The 20,667-nt window shown below is 41.4% G+C and overlaps 1 protein-coding gene across 11 annotated transcripts in view; it reads right to left on the bottom strand.

The window, feature by feature from the left end:
* Positions 1-9,951, bottom strand: part of LOC115142534 (trafficking kinesin-binding protein 1-like) — a 42,601-nt gene extending 32,650 nt beyond the window's left edge. For 9 of the 11 annotated variants that reach the window (XM_029682059.2, XM_029682063.2, XM_029682072.2 and 6 more), the window contains exons 1-2: positions 9,855-9,951; positions 7,740-7,890 (exon numbers count right to left, since the gene is read on the bottom strand). The gene's annotated coding sequence lies outside the window, so the exon portion shown is untranslated. Of the gene's footprint in view, positions 1-725; positions 1,004-7,739; positions 7,891-9,854 lie in introns of those variants that run through there. The other 2 variants (XM_029682060.2, XM_029682061.2) reach the window with 2 other exon arrangements.
* Between the last annotated feature and the right edge of the window lie 10,716 nt (positions 9,952-20,667).

The raw sequence follows: 20,667 nt of genomic DNA, 5'->3' as shown, positions 1-20,667 counted from the left end.
GCATTTGGTACTGGCACTCAACTAACCTGCAGCACACAGTCTCACACACAAAACAAATGGAGCATGCCCATCCGTGCGTACACACACACACACAAACAAAAGACATGTCATACCTTTATCTGTCATATTTACATGCTGCCAAGGCCAAGTTGGCAGGCATTGTATTGTGGGTCTATTAACTACCCAGCCAAGCACAGCCTTGTATCCCATTTAGAGGGGGTCACCAGCGAGTATGGTTATTGGCCATCTCCCCGTCTCTTTCTCTGTGTGGTTGTCATTGGGCCAGGCAGAATGCCAAGGGAAAGACCCTGTTACGCTGCCCAGTGTGCCCACTGTACAACCCTGGGCTCCACCAGGCCCTCGTTCCGAGGTCTGCCAGCAAATTAACAGTCCAGAGAATCTACAGGAACTGTGAGAAAACAATTGTCCAGTTCCCTAGACAAACACACAGTGGGGTGCGGAAGACTGGGCCACTAAGGGCAAAGCCAAAAACGTCTGATCCCTGAGGATGTGTTCAGTACAGTATATCCATAAGGATATAATCAAACACACAGGCGATTGTTTTTGTGTAGCCTACACAAGTTACTCTTGAGAAATGTGGAATGAACAGCAATATGCACAGCAGTATGCTACGTGGTTTAACTCAAACAAGGAAAGTTACGTCAATCTGAATGTCAAGGATTGCAAACGGCTTTCCTAACGTAAATGAGAAGTTCAAACGTTACCTTAAAGTGTTACAGTTGCATAGGGCCGTTCATCCAAGATGAGCAGCGCCAAAGGTGAAGGAATAATAAGGAGACTTTTCCGAGGGAACTTCAATAAGTCACGTATAAAAGTGTAACTCTCTGACTCTAATAATGGATGTCCTTCTGAGTCCAACTGACCTTCCAGAGGACTCGCGTTGAACTCGTAGAGGCCGGTTGGAAGAGCCCGTCTTTGATAGCTCTTTGGCCGTTCAGAAGGGGTGTGTACGTGTGTGGAGTCACACGCGAACGAGAGAGGAAGGAAGGGCAGACGAGGGTGTTACAGAAAGAAGCGAGGGAGGGAGGGGGTAGAAAATAGACAGATAGTGACGGTTGAGGAGGGAGGAGGGACACTTGCAGGGTACAGTACTTAGGAAAGTGGGAAGGGAAGGGGTAGGAAAGAGGGCGCAAACTGAGACGGCCGAGAGAGGGCACAGGAGGGAGGAGAGGCGCCCTTGAGAAAAGGGTACTTAGGAAAGAGGAAAGAAAGGGATGAATGGGTTTAGCCTGTCACCACCAGATTGAATAACAAATCAGAATTTGCAAACCGGCTGAGAGGGAGAAGCTTGTCAAATGCAAATCTCGCCTCTAATTGGCTGAGAGGGCCAAGGACTCTGGACCCATGGTCACCCGGGCAACAGTTCAGTCATGTGACGAAGCCCAACTGATGCCTCTGCCAGTAGGGATTTTATTCAAATGGTAAGTACGTAATTATTCAACTTCAAGGTAGAAGCTTTTACACAAACCAGAGAAAGGCTCTGTACTAAAATGTGGTAAGATTTACAAGACCTTTTGCACTAGAGCGGAATCTGCACCTTTTCCCCCAGAGGGAACAGGAAAAGCTAGAACAATCAAAGTCAAACCATTTAAGACTTCCACATAACAACAAGAGGAAAGTACACCTCTGAGATCGCTTTAGTAAAACTAAGCCAGACCCCCCCCCCCACACACACACACACACAAGCTAATATACAATGCATCAGTGATGAAACTTGTTTTCTGAACCCAGACAGGGCTTCCATCCAAGAACTTCAACGTTCTTTCACTGAGAGTGTAACTGACCCCATAACTGGCCTCATTTACATCAAGCAGTGCCACACAGTCCATTACTGTGGTGGCCAGGGAGGGCAGTGTGGGCACTATGGGATAATGAGATCAGATTGATAGGTAAGTAGATAAACTAGTGCTTGAACGATACCCACCATTTCATTATTAAACACTGCCATGAGATAGTAGCGCATATAGTCTCTCCTGATAGGCTGAACGGCCAGCATGCACATGAAATGTAGTTCTGGGTGACGAGATTAGAGCCTTTCTAATGATTGTGGTTCAGGCTAATTATAGTGGCCTCATTTTGGAGTGATGCTCCCGTATGGCCGTGTCTAGACTTGACAGTTAATGCAGTTTTTGTATTCGGACTATGGAGTTCTGATCATGGAATTCCGAACACATCATGCATCTACACTAAAATGTGTCCACATTGTGTCCGGATTCCCTTTTCCCGCACTATATTAAAATGCCAGACTGCATTCTGCAAATGGTAAGATAGGCTAAATATGATAACACAACAACTAGCAAAACTAAAGGGATTGCAAACAGGAGAACATAAGTTTAGCCAAAAGAAAATGTGTTTTTCTAACTATTAACTAGCCGGCTAGCATTTGAGGCCAGCGAACATGCTCCTCACACACTCGGAACGTATTTCCTCCAGCGTTATAATGAAAAGGTGCCTCTCAGTACCAAAACACACGTTTTCTGGAGACTTATGGGCGGAGTGCTGATGACGTCACCCACTGTGTACGCTTTAGGTAGCCTGATTGCATCCAGACTGAGGAGAAACCCGCCCACAATGCATCCCAGACCACAGTGCGACTTTTATGCGTCTAGACCCGTAATTTTTAATACGATCTTCGTATTCTGATAGCAGAAACCGCATGTAAGTGTCAAGTGTAGACATGGCAATAGAGGTGCCCCCCCCCCCCCCAAAATAGAACAAGTATCATTAGTTCCTACTAGGTAGGCCTTCAAACTAAAATTGCGGGAAAGACACCAAAAACCCACCAAACCTCTGAGAAAAGACAATAATTAGTCAACACACTATACTAATAAAAATCAGAAAATGAACTATTAAAATAGTCGACGGCCTATGATCCAGAAGGAGTAACAGGCCTGAGTAAGTAAGTAAATACTATACACATCTCTGGAGCCAAGCAGCCAGACGACATGGGTTGAGGCGGGTGAGGAGTATGCAGAGACATTTCAAACAGCTGAACTGATGAGATGACCTTAGCCACTGTCTCATGGTCAGAGATAAGCTGCTGTGTTGTATCAGTTGAGTATCTAGACACAGTGTTCACTCCCAAACAATAAACATTGCCTACGAAACCTTCTGCACACTTACCATGGCTGAACTGCCTTCACTACAAACCTGATTCATCAAGTCACAAGGCAATTACAACTAAATTATATCTCAATTTAAAAAGGTGGACTCGGCGAAATGATGTCGCCACGAGCAGCACCGCAGATATTGAGATAAGTGAGATGCAAGACTTCGCTCTCACACAGTATTAAAGCGTGGTAGACGGGGCACCAAAACAGCCTCACACTTCAACGCTCTCAGTTGTTGCGGAAATTGGCCCCCTGTGCTGTTTACTTTCTGCATCGACATCATATCGCTGAGCCTACCTTTAAAGTAAACAAAGTTCTGATTCCAATACAAAAAAAACAAATTCAAGCTTCTCAGAGGACGAGGAACACGATATATATGTTCTAAATTTCTCTTTAACCAGATTAAAACCGCTGACAAAGTCAACGCCCCTGTAAACAGACTGCCGTGACATATCAAAATACATTCATACACCAAAAGCAAGGTTACTCTAAAGTACAAAATAAACAAGAAAAATAGAAATTGCAAATGGAAAAAAAATAGCTGTCACTTTGTGCAAAGATTCTCAATTAATGTGTGGTTCAGTTGGTAGCTTGTGGCGTTTGCAACGCCAGGGTTGTGGGTTCGATTCCCACGGGGGTCAGGTAGGAACAAGTATGAAAAAGTATGCACTCAACTATAAGTCGCTCTGGATGAGAGCGTCTGCTAAATAACAAAATGTTTAACACATTCTCTTTTTTGAAGACAAACTGACACACACCATCCCATCCAACAGATGACACATCTATCACACCCTGTCTACATAGGTATTCTAACAGACGCTTAGCTCTCACTCCTATAAAGCAACGTCCCCCCAAACTAGAGGTCGACCGATTAATTAGGCCCAATTTCAAGTTCATAACAATCGGTAATCAGGATTTTTGGACGCTGATTATGGCCGATTACATTGCAATCCATGAGGAGACTGCGTGGCAGGCTGACCACCTGTTACGCGAGTGCAGCAAGGAGCCAAGGTAAGTTGCTAGCAAGCTTTAAACTTATAAAAAACTATCAATATTAACATAAACACTAGTTAACTACACATGGTTGATGATATTACTAGTTTAACTAGCTTGTCCTGCTTTGCATATAATCAATGCAGTGCCTGTTAATGTATCATCGAATCACAGCCTACTTCAACTTCACCAAACGGGTGATGACCGTTTCTTCCTAACAAAGACTAACTAATTTGCCAGAATATTACATAATTATGACATAATATTGAAGGTTGTGGAATGTAACAGCAATATTTAAAAACTTAGGGTTGCCACCCGTTCTATAAAATACGGAACAGTTCTGTATTTCACTGAAAGAATAAACGTTTTGTTTTAGATTTGACCATATTAATGACCTAAGGCTCGTATTTCTGTGTGTTTATTATATTATAATTAAGTCTATGATTTGATGCTTGATAGAGCAGTCTGACAGAGCGGTGGTAGGCAGCAGCAGGCTTGTAAGCATTCATTCAAACAGCACGTTCCTGCATTTGCCAGCAGCTCTTCACAATGATTGAAGCACAGCGCTGTTTATGACTTCAAGCCTATCAACTCCAGAGATTAGATCGGCAATACTATAGTGCCTATAAGAACATCCAATAATCAAAAGGTATATGAAATACAAATAGTATAGAGAGAAATAGTCCTATAATGCCTATAATAACTACAACCTAAAACTTCTTAACTGGGAATATTGAAGACTCATGTTAAAAGGAACCACCAGCTTTCATTTGTTCTCATGTTCTGAGCAAGGAACAGAAATGTTAGCTTTTTTACATGGCACATACTGCACTTTTACTTTCTTGTCCAACACTGTGTTTTTGCATTATTTAAACCAAATTGAACATGTTGTTTCATTATTTATTTTAGTCTAAATTGATTTTATTTATGTATTATATTAAGTTAAAATAAAAAAAAGTGTTAATTCAGTTTTGTTGTAAAAAAATGAAATAGGCTGATTAATCGGTATCTGCTTTTTTTGGTCCTCCAATAAATCGGTATTTGAGTTGAAAAATCATAATCGGTCGACCTCTACCCCAAACACTGCAATCTCCATTAACTCAAACTGGGAGCACTGTTCGGTTAACCATTAACTTCCTCATTGTATTATTTCCCATAAAGACCCAGTCTATCAACCACCTCACTGATAAAGGTGTGGCGTCTCTTAAACGTATATTGTGTTAATTCTGGTACGGGAATAGAGAGGGAAAGGAGTAGGACAAAGCATTTGAAGATCATTGTTTGTGCATTTCCACTGTGACATTTCATATGGATGGTACAGACGAAACCAAAGTCTGGATAAACGTTGAAGCCTCTGGATCTACAGAGATGAAGCCACAGGTACTATTGACATGATCATAGGAGCAGGGCCTCGATCAGGTACAAACCAAGGCAAAATGCAAATCACCAAGCCTGTCATGAGTCATGACAAAAGGCAGGATGTGAGGTGAGAGATAAACTCTCCACAAAGCAAATGAGGAAACACTTGGTATAGTCTGAGAGAAAGACAAAACAGGATGTGAGGTGAGAGAGAGGGATAAATAGTAAGAAAGCTAGAGAGAGATACTACATAGACACCAGCATGCATCTTTAAAAATGACCTCTATCCAGAAGATTTGTTCCAAGCTAATGAATACAGCTATGATACAGAGGCAGGTATAGGGCATGGGAAAGTGGACAAAGAAAGAGGGGGGGGTGAGAGACAGAGAGACAGAGTGAGAGGACACAGAGCCACAAAAAGAGAGAGAGAAAGAGAGAGACAACAGCAGTGTATCAGGAGAACCTTTACTTGGACAGATACGGGTTATTTTTACAACCCACTAGTCACCCAGACAACTGGAGCAGCTATATCTGGACTCCAACTACAGTATGAATAGAAAGTGGCCTTAAATGCCTAAACCTAAATACCAACACACTCTCAGCTGATTCTCTGTGTGGACCAGAGGTCACTAGCCCTGCTCCTACAGAGCTAATACACTAAAGGGTGTGCAGGCTTTTTGTTCCAGCCCAGCTCTAACATACCCACTGATGTGACCGGACCAATCTACTACTCATAAAGACCTTGATCAGTTGAATTAGTTGACATCAGTGTTGGGCTGCAACAAAAGCCTGCACACTCTGTAGCTAGAGACAAGAGTCTGTGAACAAAAACTACAAGTGAATGAGAGGTTGAAGGATTGAGAGTCGCACACTGTCATCATTATGTCTGTCAAGTGGTAATTCTCATCAATGTAATGTCATTCACAACTTGGCATTAAGAAGACAAATAGGACCATTCCAGCTTAGCAGAGTGGCATTCTAACTCTAATATGCTAACAGACAGAGAGTTGCTATTTTAGACACATGGTTGTATTTGAAGAGAGTACGCTGATGGTTTGGGTAGTTGGGAACGCCAATGCACGCACTGTATCCTTTATCATGCACACGTTTGGTCTGCGCTGGTGTGAATTGCTGCAGTTACGACGTGGCTAAACTAGACTTTCACACAACATGCAATCAGACTCATGCTAACTTGACGCTGCACAAATACCTTGGACGACTACACCGTGTTACATTCTCTCGACGTTTTTAGTAGGAAGACGGTATTACAAACTGAAACCACTCATGAGGCAGTTGTCACAGGTCAATAATCAACCTAAAGTGGCCCCACACAAATACAAATGAACGTGTTGAGTGCACACACACACACACACACACACACACACGTTCTGCAATGGCTGCCAACTACATGTGCTCTGTCTGGCCAAAAGCTCCTTCAGTTGTTTGTCAGTCATACCACGCCTGGTAAACTATAAATCCTTTCAGACATGTGCCCTCTCACACACCAGACACATATTTCCCTATACTTCTATATATTTAATATTTTCCATATAGGCCTCCCTAGTCAAGAGAACAGGTGGCAGGTGGTATGGACACAACATTACCCAACTCATGCCATTATAATAACATAGCCACAACATTACCCAACTCATGCCATTATAATAACATAGCCACAACATTACCCAACTCATGCCATTATAATAACATAGCCACAACATTACCCAACTCATGCCATTATAATAACATAGCCACAACATTACCCAACTCATGCCATTATAATAACATAGCCACAACATTAGCAGACTCATAACATTATAATAACACAGCCACAACCTTAGGATAGATAAACCATACCATCATAATAACAGTTAAACAGTTGTTAAAGTACAACCACAGCATCAGTTTGTGAAATACCGTATCTTGGTATATGTTAACCCCATCTTGCAAGTACTGTGGTTCAACAGGCCTACAACCAAATCAACCTGTGGTTCAACAGGCCTATAGTCCTTCTGAAGGTCTTTTGACTGGCTCTTACACAACCTAGCTAAGGCCAACAATACACACATGACAACACAATACATCAGCTATGAAGTGAACCTCAGCCTCTATGATCTTCAAAATAACAACAAATAAGGGATAATGAACGCAAACCGAGTCAGAGGCTAACTACAGCAGCATAGACACAGAGACGGTATGCTAATAATGCTAATAACATTAGGTTATTCGATTTATTGACTAACTCAGTATATCACTTACTGTTGTAAATGACAGTTCTTCCTGTGCTGCTAGGAGTATCCTTGCATTGATTGGTTGCAGGTACTGTTGGTAGGACAGTCTCTCCTTGAGAGTGAGTGAGCCCGAGTCAAATCCAATGGCCTCTACAGCTGCTGCTTCTCTTGTCAGCTACCTTAGAGAGAGAGAGAGTAAGTGAGGGAGGGAAGGCGGGAAGAGGTGGGGTTATAATGGAGAGTTGGGGAGGGACAGAAAGAGAGGGTGTGTGTGACAAAGTGTGTGTGTGACAAAGTGTGTGTGTGTGTGAGAATGAAAGACAGTCTGAGTCAGCACTTGTACACCCTGTCATATTGCAGCTGCAGGCAAGGAATTCCCTCTCCCCTCTCTCTCTCTGTCATACTATCTGCCTCAGTCTGGTGCTCTGATTAGAGCCATTCATTTGCATCAGTCAAATCAGACATCTCACTTTCTGCTTTACACAAGGCTGTACACGAGCCAAATCAAATGCTTACTCGTGCACTACTATATTACGCTACAGTTCAACATCTATTACCTACAGCTATTATAATGAATCTGTTTTTCTAAAGTAGAAGATGACTGATTAACAAACAATAATGCTCAAATATGGTCATAATGAAACCAGTGACGTGCAACCAACCAAGATAAACTTAGCTCATGTTGTTTGGTTCCAAAATGCTCTTTAAATCTGGCTTATGGGTTTTAGAAATAATTGTCCATTGTAGTTTGACAATTAAACTAACCGGAAAACTAGGACGCTTCGGCTACATGCTGATGGCATATGGTAGGGCAACACCAGACAATGGGCAATAAAGGAATGCACTGAATATGAAAGGCATGAATACATCATAGATCTGTGATTACAGAGGCGTCATTATTTGGCATAGACTCTAAACCAGTTGGCTGGTCATGAAATGTTAGGCTATTTATGGAAAAGTATCACAACTTTTAAAAAAGGCATGTTCTAAGTTACAGCTCTGAGTAATAAGGGCTGCCATATATTGGCATTTCTATTTAGTCATCAAATAAATGAGGGTGATAGCGCCACCACCTGTTGTGTCCCGAGCTAATACAACAGGATGCAGTCAAGACAGCCTAGGCTAAAGTGATTATGACGTTCAAAGAGTGAGGTGACTGGATCTGACATGCAGCAACTCGCTTGATTGTATCGAGGTGCTACAGTATATTGCAAACACCCATCAATATGTAGGGTTGGTATAGTCAGTGTCAAGGGTGTGTTGGATAGTTCCAAGGACTTAACATCAGTTGTTTAACACTATCAATATGCAGTAGATGACAGAATAGGGCCTTATACACCCATTTTGATAAATGTTTTCAAAACATGGCCACATTGACAGAGGACTGGTACGGAAACACCACTACAGAACACATTGACAGTAGTCATAAAATTATAGCCTACCACAGTTATACCGGTAGGGGATTTTCAAAGACAAACTTTACTGTGTTTGAAACATTGCAAAACGTTGCAAAAATGGTGTCGTAAACAGAAACAATGTTGCAAACAGAAACATGGCAAGTCCTGTTAGTAAACTATCCTATTCAATATTTATCTGCCGTTTTCCTATATCCCGTTGTAATTTGTCGTCCACTATGAATCAATAGCATGTAAACTAAAGATTGACATGTTTGGGGTAAAAAGGAAATGTTAAATATCGACTTGAATTGTCGGCAACCTGATGGGTGCGATTCATTTGTCAATTAGGCCTAACAAAGATTAGATAATGTTATCGTGATACGATCCGATTTGCCTCAGCCAATTTTCCAGTTGACTAGCTAACGTTACATTTCTCTTCATCTTTTCTGCTGATAATTAATTCACTATGCTGCAACTGAAAAGGGTGACAGTCGTGTACAATGTATTAATGTGACCTACTTCTGAGATAAATAAGTGTTTCTTTTGAGAACATTTTCAAAGAGCACAGGCGTTTTGCATTTCCACCGACAACAAGAGGGCAGGGATCCCACCCTATGTGAGCAAGCCTATGGAAACTTCGCTTCATCAAGTTGGTCACACATTGCTTTGTTTAGAAGATAATTACCTAAATGCAACCATCAACAGATAATACTGTGACATACGGTGACAAGTTTATATAGACTTACGCATTTGCTTTTATCCAAGTTCTTCAAGGTCATTGTAGGCAAACTTGACAGGAACTTTTCCTCCAGACTTCGGGCTTTCAAAGCGCTGGGTCCGTCTGTATTTGGTCATCTTGGAAGCGAAGCATTATGGAACATGTAGTTCCACGGGCAACCTCCTTGCTTAGCTAGAATACTTTGAAGCAGTGGCCCCCAGGAACAGTAACAGACATGATGAACACCTCAACAATCTCGCATTCATGCGCAAATATGAAAACTATTTAGTGAAATTGTATGTATTACAAATGTCAATGTGTTCAGAATGTGTCTAACATGTAAGTATGAGATGTACACACATACCTTGTTGTTTGATTTCAACAGACAAAACATTATTATAGAAAACCACCTAAAAACATCCAGTGGAAGTTCCCTGGGTACATCATAAAAGTAACTTCCCTGCAGTTTGCAGCCCAGCCATGTTCAAATTAGAGGCAGCCAAACCAGCGGTCACATGAAATGTATTTTAGTCATGTCCTGCTGCTCCATGGATCATTTTGATGATACTATATCTGACATATCAGGCATTCATCTAGTAGGTTAAAGGAAGTAGTCAACCTCAAGGCAGCAGATTACAAGCATGGAAATTATTAATAAGCTTGGCCTACTTCCTATATTACATTTTGAGGCTGTTTATTGACTTTCTTAGATATTATTTATGGTTATATTCATACTTATTTTTTGAAAGATAAAATTGGATGGGTGTAATAATATTCAAGGGTGCAAATGGGTACAGATATACAGCACTGTGCAAAAGTTTTAGGCAGGTATGAAAAAATGCTGTAAAGTAAGAATGCTTTCAAAAATAGACATATTAATAGATTATAGGGTAGCCTAGTGGTTAGAGCGTCGGGCCAGTAACCGAAAGGTTGCTAGATTGAATCCCTGAGCTGACAAGGTAAAAATCTGTCCTTCTGCCCCTGAACAAGGCACTTAACCCACTCATCATTGTAAATAAGAATTTGTTCTTAACTGACTTGCCTAGTTAAATAAAGATTCAATTAACTAAATGCAAAGTGAGTGAACAGTAGAAAAATCTAAATTATAGATCATATTTGGTGTGACCACTGTTTGCCTTCAAAACAGCATCAATTCTTGTAGGTACACTTGCACAAAGTCAGTGATTGTGTAGGCATATAGTCAGGTGTATGATTATACCACACAGGTGCTAATGATCATCAATTAAATATGTAGGTTGAAACACAATCATTAACTGAAACAGAAACATGGGTGTAGGAGGAATAAAACTGGAATAAAACTGGGTAAGGATCAGCTTACAAGGTGAGGTTGCTGAAGACAGTTTACAGTCAAAAGTCATACACCATGGCAAGACTGAGCACAGCCACAAGGTAGTATTCACCCCCCTTGGCATTTTTTCCTATTTTGTTGCCTTACAACCTGGAATTGAAATAGACTATTTGGGGGTCTGTATCATTTAATTTACACAACATGCCTACCACTTTGAAGATGCTAAATATTTTTTTTGTGTGAAACAAACAAGAAATAAGACAAAAAAACTACTTGATCATGCATAACTATTCACCCCCCCCCCCCCCCCCCCCAAAGTCAATACCTTGTAGAGCCACCTTTTGCAGCAATTACAGCTGCAAGTCTCTTGGGATGTATCTCAATAAGCTTGGCACATCTAGCCACTGGGGTTTTTGCACATTCTTCAAGGCAAAACTGCTCCAGCTGGTGTACAGCAATCTTTAAGTCATACCACATATTCTCAATTGGATTGAGGTCTGGGCTTTGACTAGACCATTCCAAGACATTTAAACGCTTCCCCTTAAACCACTTGAATGTTGCTTTAGCAGTATGCTTAGGGTCATTGTCCTGCTGGAAGGTGAACCTTCATCCCAGTCTTAAATCTCTGGAAGACTGAAACAGGTTTCCATCAAGAATCTCTCTGTATTTAGCGCCATCCATCATTCCTTCAATTCTCACCAGCTTCCCAGTTCCTGCCAATGACAATATCCCCAGATGATGCTGCTGCCACCACCATGCTTCACTGTGAGGGTGGTGTTCTCGGGGTGATGTGAGGTGTTGGGTTTATGCCAGACATAGCTTTTTCCTTGATGGCCAAAAAGCAACATTTTTGTCTCATCTGATCAGAGTACCTCCTTCCATTTCCATATGTGGGGACTCTCCCATATGCCTTTTGCCTTTTGGCAAACCCCAAACGTGTTTGCTTATTTTTTTCTTTAAGCAATGGCCTCTTCCGTAAAGCCCAGTTCTGTGGAGTGTATGGCTTAAAGTGGTCCTATGGACAGATACTCCCATCTCCGCTGTGGAGCTTTGCAGCTCCTTCAGGGTTATCTTTGGTCTCTTTGTTGCCTCTCTGATTAATGCCTTCCTTGCCTGGTCTGAGTTTTGGTGGGAGGCCCTCCCTTGGCAGGATTGTTCTGGTGCCATATTCTTTCAATTTTTTAATAATGGATTTAATGGTGCTCCGTGGGATGTTCAAAGTTTCAGATGTTTTTTATAACCCAACCCTTATCAGTACTTCTCCACAACTTTGTCCCTGACCAGTTTGGAGAGCTCCTTGGTCTTCATAGTGCCGCTTGCTTGTGGTGCCCCTTGCTTAGTGGTGTTTCAGACTCTGGGGCCTTTCAGAACAGGTGTATACAGTTGAAGTTGGAAGTTTACATGCACCTTAGCCAAATACATGTAAACCCAGTTTTTCACAATTCCTGACATTTGATCCTATCAAAAATTCCCTGTCTTAGGTCAGTTAGGATCAGCACTTTATTTTAAGATGTTGCTTCAATATATCCACATAATTTTCCTTTCTCGTGACGCCATCTATTTTGTGAAGTGCACCAGTCCCTCCTGCAACAATGCACCCCCACAACATGATGCTGCCACACCCGTGCTTAACGGTTGGGATGGTGTTCTTCGGCTTGCAAGCCTCCCCCTTTTTCCTCTAAACATAACGATGGTCATTATTGCCAAACAATTCTATTTTTGTTTCATCAGACCAGAGGACATTTCTGCAAAATGTACGATTTTTGTCCCCATGTGCAGTTGCAAACCGTAGTCTGGCTTTTTTATGGCGGTTTTGGAGCAGTGGCTTCTTCCTTGCTGAGCGGCGTTTCAGGTTATGTCGATCTAGGACTCGTTTTACTGTGGATATAGATACTTTTGTACCTGTTTCCTCCAGCATCTTCACAAGGTCCTTTGATGTTGTTCTGGGATTGATTTGCACTTTTCGCACCAAAGTACGTTCATCTCTAGGAGACGGGACGTATCTCCTTCCTGAGCGGTATGACGGCTGTGTGATCCCATGGTTTTTATACTTGCGTACTATTGTTTGTACAGATGAACGTGGTACCTTCAGGCGTTTGGAAATTGCTCCCAAGGATGAACCAGACTTGTGGAGGTCCGCAATTTTCTTCTGAGGTCTTGGCAGATTTCTTTTGATTTTCCCATAATGTCAAGCAAAGAGGCACAGAGTTTGAAGGTAGACCTTGAAATACATCCATATGTACTCCTCCAATTGACTCAAATGATGTCAATTATCCTATCAGAAGCTTCTAAAGCCATGACATCATTTTCTGGAATTTTCCAAGCTGTTTGAAGGCACACTCAACTTAGTGTATGTAAACTTCTGACCCACTGGAATTGTGATACAGTGAAATAATCTGTCTGTAAACAATTGTTGGAAAAATTACTTGTCATGCACAAAGTAGATGTCCTAACCGACTTGCCAAAACTTTAGTTTGTTAACAAGAAATTTGTGGAGTGGTTGAAAAACAAGTTTTAATGACTCCAACCTAAGTGTATGTAAATTTCCAACTTCAACTGTATATACTGAGATCATGTGACAGATCATGTGACACTTAGATTGCACACAGGTGGACTTTATTTAACTAAATATGTGACTTCTGAAGGGAATTAGTTGCACCAGACCTTATTTAGGGGCTTCATAACAAAGGGGGTGAATACATATGCACGCACCACTTTCACGTTTTTTTTAAACAAGTAATTTTTTTCACTTCACCAATTTGGACTATTGTGTATGTCCATGACATGAAATTACATGAAATGCAACAAAATAGGAAAAACGTCAAGGGGGTGAATACTTTTGCAAGGCACTGTATACTGCATCCGCAAGGTCTCTCCCAGACAGAAATGTCAAAGCAGACAGGGGTTTCCAGATGTGCTGTCCAAGCTCTTTTTAAGAAGCACAAAGAAACGGCCAGCGTTGAGGACCGTTGACGCAGTGGTCGGCCAAGGAAACTTACTGCAGCAGATGAAAGACACATCATGCTTACTTCCCTTCGCAATCAGAAGATCAGCTCAGAATTGGCAGAAAACAGTGGGACCCTGGTACACCCATCTACTGTCCAGAGAACTCTGGTCAGAAGTGGCCTTCATGGATGCCTTGCGGCCAAAAAACCATACCTCCACGTGGACACAAGGCCAAGAAACTCAACTATACACAGGAACTGGGGTGCATAAAAATGGCAGCAGGTGCTCTGGACTGATGAGTCAAAATTTGAAATATTTGGCTGTAGCAGAAGGCAGTTTGTTCGCCGGAGAGCAGTACACAAATGAGTGTCTTGCAGGCAACAGTGAAGCATGGTGGAGGTACCTTGCAAGTTTGGGGCTGCATTTCTGTAAATGGAGTTGGAGGTTTGGTCAGAATTAATGGTTTCCTCAATGCTGATAAGTAAAGGCAGATACTTATCCATCATGCAATACCATCAGGGAGGCATCTGATTGGCCCCAAATGTATTCTGCAGCATGACAACGACCCCAAACATACAGCGAAAATCATTAAGAACTATCTTCAGCGTAAAGAACAACAAGGAGTCCTGGAAGTGATGGTATGGCCCCCACAGAGCCCTGATCTCAACATCATCAAGTCTGTCTGGGATTACATGAAGAGAGAGAAGTACCTGAGGCTGCCTAAATCCACAGAAGAACTGTGGTTAGTTCTCCAAGATGTTTGGTCCAACCTACCTGACAACTTCCTTCAAAAACTGTGTGCAAGTGTACCTAGAAGAATGGATGCTGTTTTGAAGGCAAAGGGTGGTCACCCCAAATATTGATTTGATGTATATTCTTCTTCTGTTCACTCACTTTGTATTTTGTTAATTGATCATTATAATCTATTATGTCTATTCTTGAAAGCATTCTTACTTTACAGCATTTTCTTCACACCTGACCTGCCTAAAACTTTTGCACAGTACTGTATATGGTGAGAAAATTGTAAAGGACCAATTTGCTGTGAAATTGTACCACTCCTCCCAAAACAGCAGGAACTCTTATGGGCTTGATGTCTCTCCCATTCTAAAGATGGGCTTCATCTCTCTCCTACTCTATATCTAGATTCTCCCACACTCCTTAAGATGCCAACACTGGGTTGGAGCAGTAAATGCTGGCTATTTTAACCCCCAGAGAGAACCACCAAACCCCTTTGGGAATGCATCCATCTGACCCTGAACAGCACATATGCACACACACACACCATTGGAGGCTGCTGAGGGGAGGACGCCTTATAGTAATGGCTGGAATGGAGTCAATGGATTGGTATGAACCATGTGGAAACCACGCGTTTGATACCATTCCATCAACTCCCTTCCAGCCATTATTATGAGTCGTCCTCCCCTCAGCAGCGTCCACTGACACACACACACACACACGGTGGTGCTGATATATGGGGTAAAGCAGTATTTGAATGTGTAGTGTTGTGTGTTTTGATGTGTGGCTACTGTCTACCTCTAGTGGCTAAAGTCATGTACGAAGCAATGCATTGACTTTCAAAATGTGTTAAATTAAATATTTGTACAGGAAAACATGTTAAATATAAATTGATGGATAAAAATTTTGATTATCAGTCTTGAAATACCTATAGTTTATTTTGAATAATAATATATACATATACACACTGTGTGTACAAAACATTGAGAACACTTTCCTATTATTGAGTTGTACTCCCCCTTTTGCCCTCAGAACAACCTCAATTCGCCCGGGCATGGCCTCTACAAGGTTTCGAAAGCGTTCCACAGGGATGCTGGCTCATGTTGACTCCAATGCTTCCCACATTTGTTTCAAGTTGGACTGGATGTTCTTTGGGTGGGTGGACTATTCTCGATACACACGGGAAACTGTTAGTTACAGTGAAAAACCCAGCAGCATTGCAGTTCTTGACACAGACCAGTGCACCTGGCACCTACTACCATACCCCGTTCAAAGGCACTTAGATTATTTGTCTTGCCCATTTACCCTCTGAATGGCACACACCTAATCCATATCTATATTGTCTCAAGGCTTTAAAATCCTTCTTTAACCTGTCTCCTCACCTTCATCAACACTGATTGAAGTGGATTTAACAAGTGATCATAGCTTTCACCTGGATAGTCTGTCATGGAAAGAGCAGGTGTCCTTAAGGTTTTGTACACTCCGTGTGTATATACAGTTAGTTTACATACACCTAAGCCAAATACATTTAAACACAGTTTTTCACAATTCCTGACATTTAATCCGAGTAAAAATTCCCTGTCTTAGGTCAGTTAGAATCACCACTTTATTTTAAGAATGTGAAATGTCAGAATAATAGTAGATAGAAGCTTTTATTTCTTTCATCACATTTCCAGTGGGTCAGAAGTTTACATACACTCAATTAGTATTTGGTAGCATTGCCATTAAATTGTTTAACTTGGGTCAAATGTTCCGGGTAGCTTCCCACAATAAGTTGGGTGAATTTTGGCCCATTCCTCCTGACAGAGCTCATGTAACTGAGTCAGATTTGTAGGTCTCCTTGCTCACACACACTTTTTCAGTTCTGCCCACACATTTTCTATAGGATTGAGGTCAGGGCTTTGTGATGGCCACTTCAATACCTTGACTTTGTTGTCCTTAAGCCATGTTGACACAACTTTGAAAGTGTACTTGGTGTCATTGTCCATTTGGAAAACCCATTTGCGGCCAAGCTTTAACTTCCTGACTGATGACTTGAGATGTTGCTTCAAAACATCCACGTAATTTTCCTGCCTCGTGATGCCATCTTTTGTGAAGTGCACCAGTCCCTCCTGCAGAAAAACACCCCCACAACATGATGCTGCCTCCCCCGTGCTTCACGGTTGGGATGGTGTTCTTCGGCTTGCAAGCCTCCCCCTTTTTCATCCAAACATAACAATGGTCATTATGGCCAAACAGTTCTATTTTTGTTACATCAGACCAGTGGATATTTCTCTAAAAAGTACTTTGTCCCCATGTGCAGTTGCAAACCATAGTCTGGCTTTTTTATGGTGGTTTTGGAACACTGGCTTCTTCCTTGCTGAGCAGCCTTTCAGGTTATGTTGATATAGGACTTGTTTTACTGTAGATATAAATCCTTTTGTACCTGTTTCCTCCAGCATCTTCACAAGGTCCTTTGATGTTCTGGGATATATTTGCACTTTTCGCACCAAAGTACGTTCATCTCTAGGAGACAGAACACGTCTCCTTCCTGAGCGGTATGACGGCTGTATGGTCCCATTGGTGTATATACTTGCGTACTATTGTTTGTACAGATGAACGTGGTACCTTCAGACGTTTGGAAATTACTCCCAAGGATGAACCAGACTTGTGGACCAGACAAAAATAATTCTGAGGTCTTGGCTGATTTATTTTGATTTTCCCATAATGTCAAGCAAAGAGGCACTGAGTTTGAAGGTAGGCCTTGAAATACATCCACAGGTCAATTAGCCTATTGGAGGTGTACATCATTTGCGTCAATCAGAAGCTTCTAAAGCCATGACATCATTTTCTGGAATTTTCCAAGCTGTTTGAAGGCACACTCAACTTAGTGTATGTAAACTTCTGACCCACTGGAATTGTGATACAGTGAAATAATCTGTCTGTAAACAATTGTTGGAAAAATTACTTGTCATGCACAAAGTAGATGTCCTATCTGACTTGCCAAAACTATAGTTTGTTAACAAGAAATTTGTGGAGTGGAAAAACGAGTTTTAATGACTCCAACCTAAGTGTATGTAAACTTCCGACTTCAACTGTACATATACAGTACATAATATGCCATTTAGCAGATGCTTTTATCCAAAGTGACAGTCCTGCGTGCATACATTTTACATATGGTTGGCACTGGGAACCCCACTACCCTGCCGTTACAAGCACCATGCTCTAGCAACTGGGTTACAAAGGACATTATAGATATTATCACATATACTCTGTCATAGCTGGTGCATGCTAAACAATCCACTTTATAGACAATATTATTATCCATATTAATCCATCAAAAAAGCATTGGTACTTGAACCTCTCTACACTAATCACTCGAACACGTTTTAATGTAGCAGAGTAGTCTAATTCTGTCTTGTGGTGTGAGATCATATATAGCTTCCCACTGTCCATTCTTCCGCATTAAACACAAGACTACAGTGTCTCACATTGGGGAAACAGCCGTTAATAATTTACAACACTCTCCATCAATCCAGCCAGTGAGCCGATGGGGCTGGTCCGGTCCCGGACAGGCGGCCTCATCCTCTCCCAAGGACAATGGGGCCATTTCCTGTCGGGTGTAAAAGCAGAGACAGTGGAGTATTGTGAGGCAGGACATCATATCAGCCAGCCATGACCTTGGAGTGAAAGAATGACTCAGTCATATACACTGAGATTCATTGGTCCAGTTGCTTTGAGGTCGGAGAGGGCTGATTGGTCACTGGCACCCAAATGTAGTCATCAGAATGTTCAGATGACCCATATGTAGTAAGTTCAGAGCAGCTACAAGCCTTACTACAAGCCAATGAATACATCTGTGATATCGCGTAGGAGGCATTGTGGTGTGTGCATGCGTGAAAGAGAGAGAGAAAATACAGAGGAATAGGGTGTGTTATGCTTGCCCATACAAGAGAACCAGATGGATGTTCTGTTTTTGATTCTGGAGAAAATCTTTAGAAAATCTACCGCAATAGTCCCACCTTTACAAAGAGTCAACACCCGTCTTTGAAGGCCCCTAAATAGGTGGCAAGACCGAGTCAATGAGTCAGAAACCCACATGAACCCCACACTATAATTCCTCCAGGCTAATGTTCAAGGACAAGGCATGCAGTGTTTAAACAATAGGACCATTCATCTCACTGAAAATCCTATGGCCACTTATCCACAATATCCATTCATCTCTAAAGAAAGTTTAGCAGAGTTAATGATAGAATTCATTTAAAACAAATGAATGAAATTCAGCCTTTTTTTATTGTAATACACAGTTGTAATCATGTTACACCACTTCAGAAGGAATTTAAAGTGAGTTATTGTGATATGAACAATCATGTGATCTCTTGAGCCAAAGTCTAAGTGTTAATTCACGAATGGACCAGTCAAACCATTTCTCAACTTTGGGAGAAATTGCAGGTTCCCTCACCAATAACTTATTGATACATTCTTCCTAATAGGTTTGCATGTTAGGTTCTAATAGGTTCACTCAAAACGACAATTTACTAAGAGTAGACTAGGCAACACAATCACAAAGTACACAAATTTGTGATGAGAAGTGTCAATTAGCCCTAAGGCTTTCAGACATTAGTCTGTCAACCACACACATGCTTTTACACCCAGACGCATGGCCTATATAATCAGCAGCACTGACCCAATATGCCGTGCTACCGGCTCTGGCCCCTGTCTCATCCAGCTAAGGGGATAGAATATGGCTGTCACAATGGACAGCTAGCTGCTAGCCTGACAACAATACACCCCGAGGCAGGATATGGACTGACCTATTTCAGTCTGTCACATAGCATGCGAGAGACAAACACTTTCCACATGCTCACTTTCTCTCTGTCACTTTCCTCACACAACCTCATTCTCTATCCTTTCTAGACTCCTAACACCATGCAGGGTGTCACTTTGAATTTTCATCCACACGTTACTAAAACTCTCTGTGCACACTGAGTTTTTTTCTTCTCGAAAAGACGAATGAGAGTGTGAATGTGGGTTAAAATTATGAATCCAGATTTAACTTGTATTTTGCGTCTCTGTCTTGCACTTTCTCCTTCTCCCATGACCTTAGATGGGTGTCTAGGGGCAACAACACCCCATCATCACTGTCTTGAATGGTGTTTGTGTGATTTTCCTCACAGAAAAAGCAGACAACAAAGCAAAAGTGTCAGGTTACGTTAAATCCATGGTGAAAGTCACAGACGTTTGTGATTTGTATGAGTATTTGTATGCAGTAGTGTAAAGTACTTAAGCAAAAATACTTTAAAGTACTACTTTAGTAGCTTTTTGGGCAATCTGTACTTTACTTTACTATTTATATTTCTGACAACTTTTAATTTAACTTAATTTCATTCTTAAAGAAAAGAATGTACCTTTTTACTCCATACATTTTCCCTGACATCCAAAAGTACTCATAACATTTTTGTGAATACTTAGCAGGACAGGGAAATTGTCAAATTCATGCACTTATCAAGGGAACATCCCAAGTCATCCTTACTGCCTCTGATCTGAAGGACTCACTACACACACATGCCTTGTTTGTAAATTATGTCTGAGTGTTGGAATGTGCCCCAGCTATCCGTAAATAAATAAAAAGCAAGAAAATGGTGGCATCTGGTTTGCTTAATTTAAGGAATTTGACATTATTAATCATTTTACTTTTGATACTTAAGTATATTTAAAACCATATACCTTTACTCAAGTAGTATTTTACTGGGTGACTTTCACTTTTACTTGAGTATTTTTCTATTATGACAACTTTTTCCACCACTGTGGGCTGTCTTCTCTATAAAAATGTGATACGAATGTATGCCACCACTTCGCGACATAAAAGCCA

This window comes from Oncorhynchus nerka, linkage group LG15 (assembly GCF_034236695.1).
Source record: "Oncorhynchus nerka isolate Pitt River linkage group LG15, Oner_Uvic_2.0, whole genome shotgun sequence".
In the NCBI taxonomy this organism is placed as follows: Eukaryota; Metazoa; Chordata; class Actinopteri; order Salmoniformes; family Salmonidae; genus Oncorhynchus; species Oncorhynchus nerka.
The sequence above is the reverse complement of the archived record's forward strand: the minus strand, read 5'-3'. Positions and strand labels throughout refer to the sequence as shown.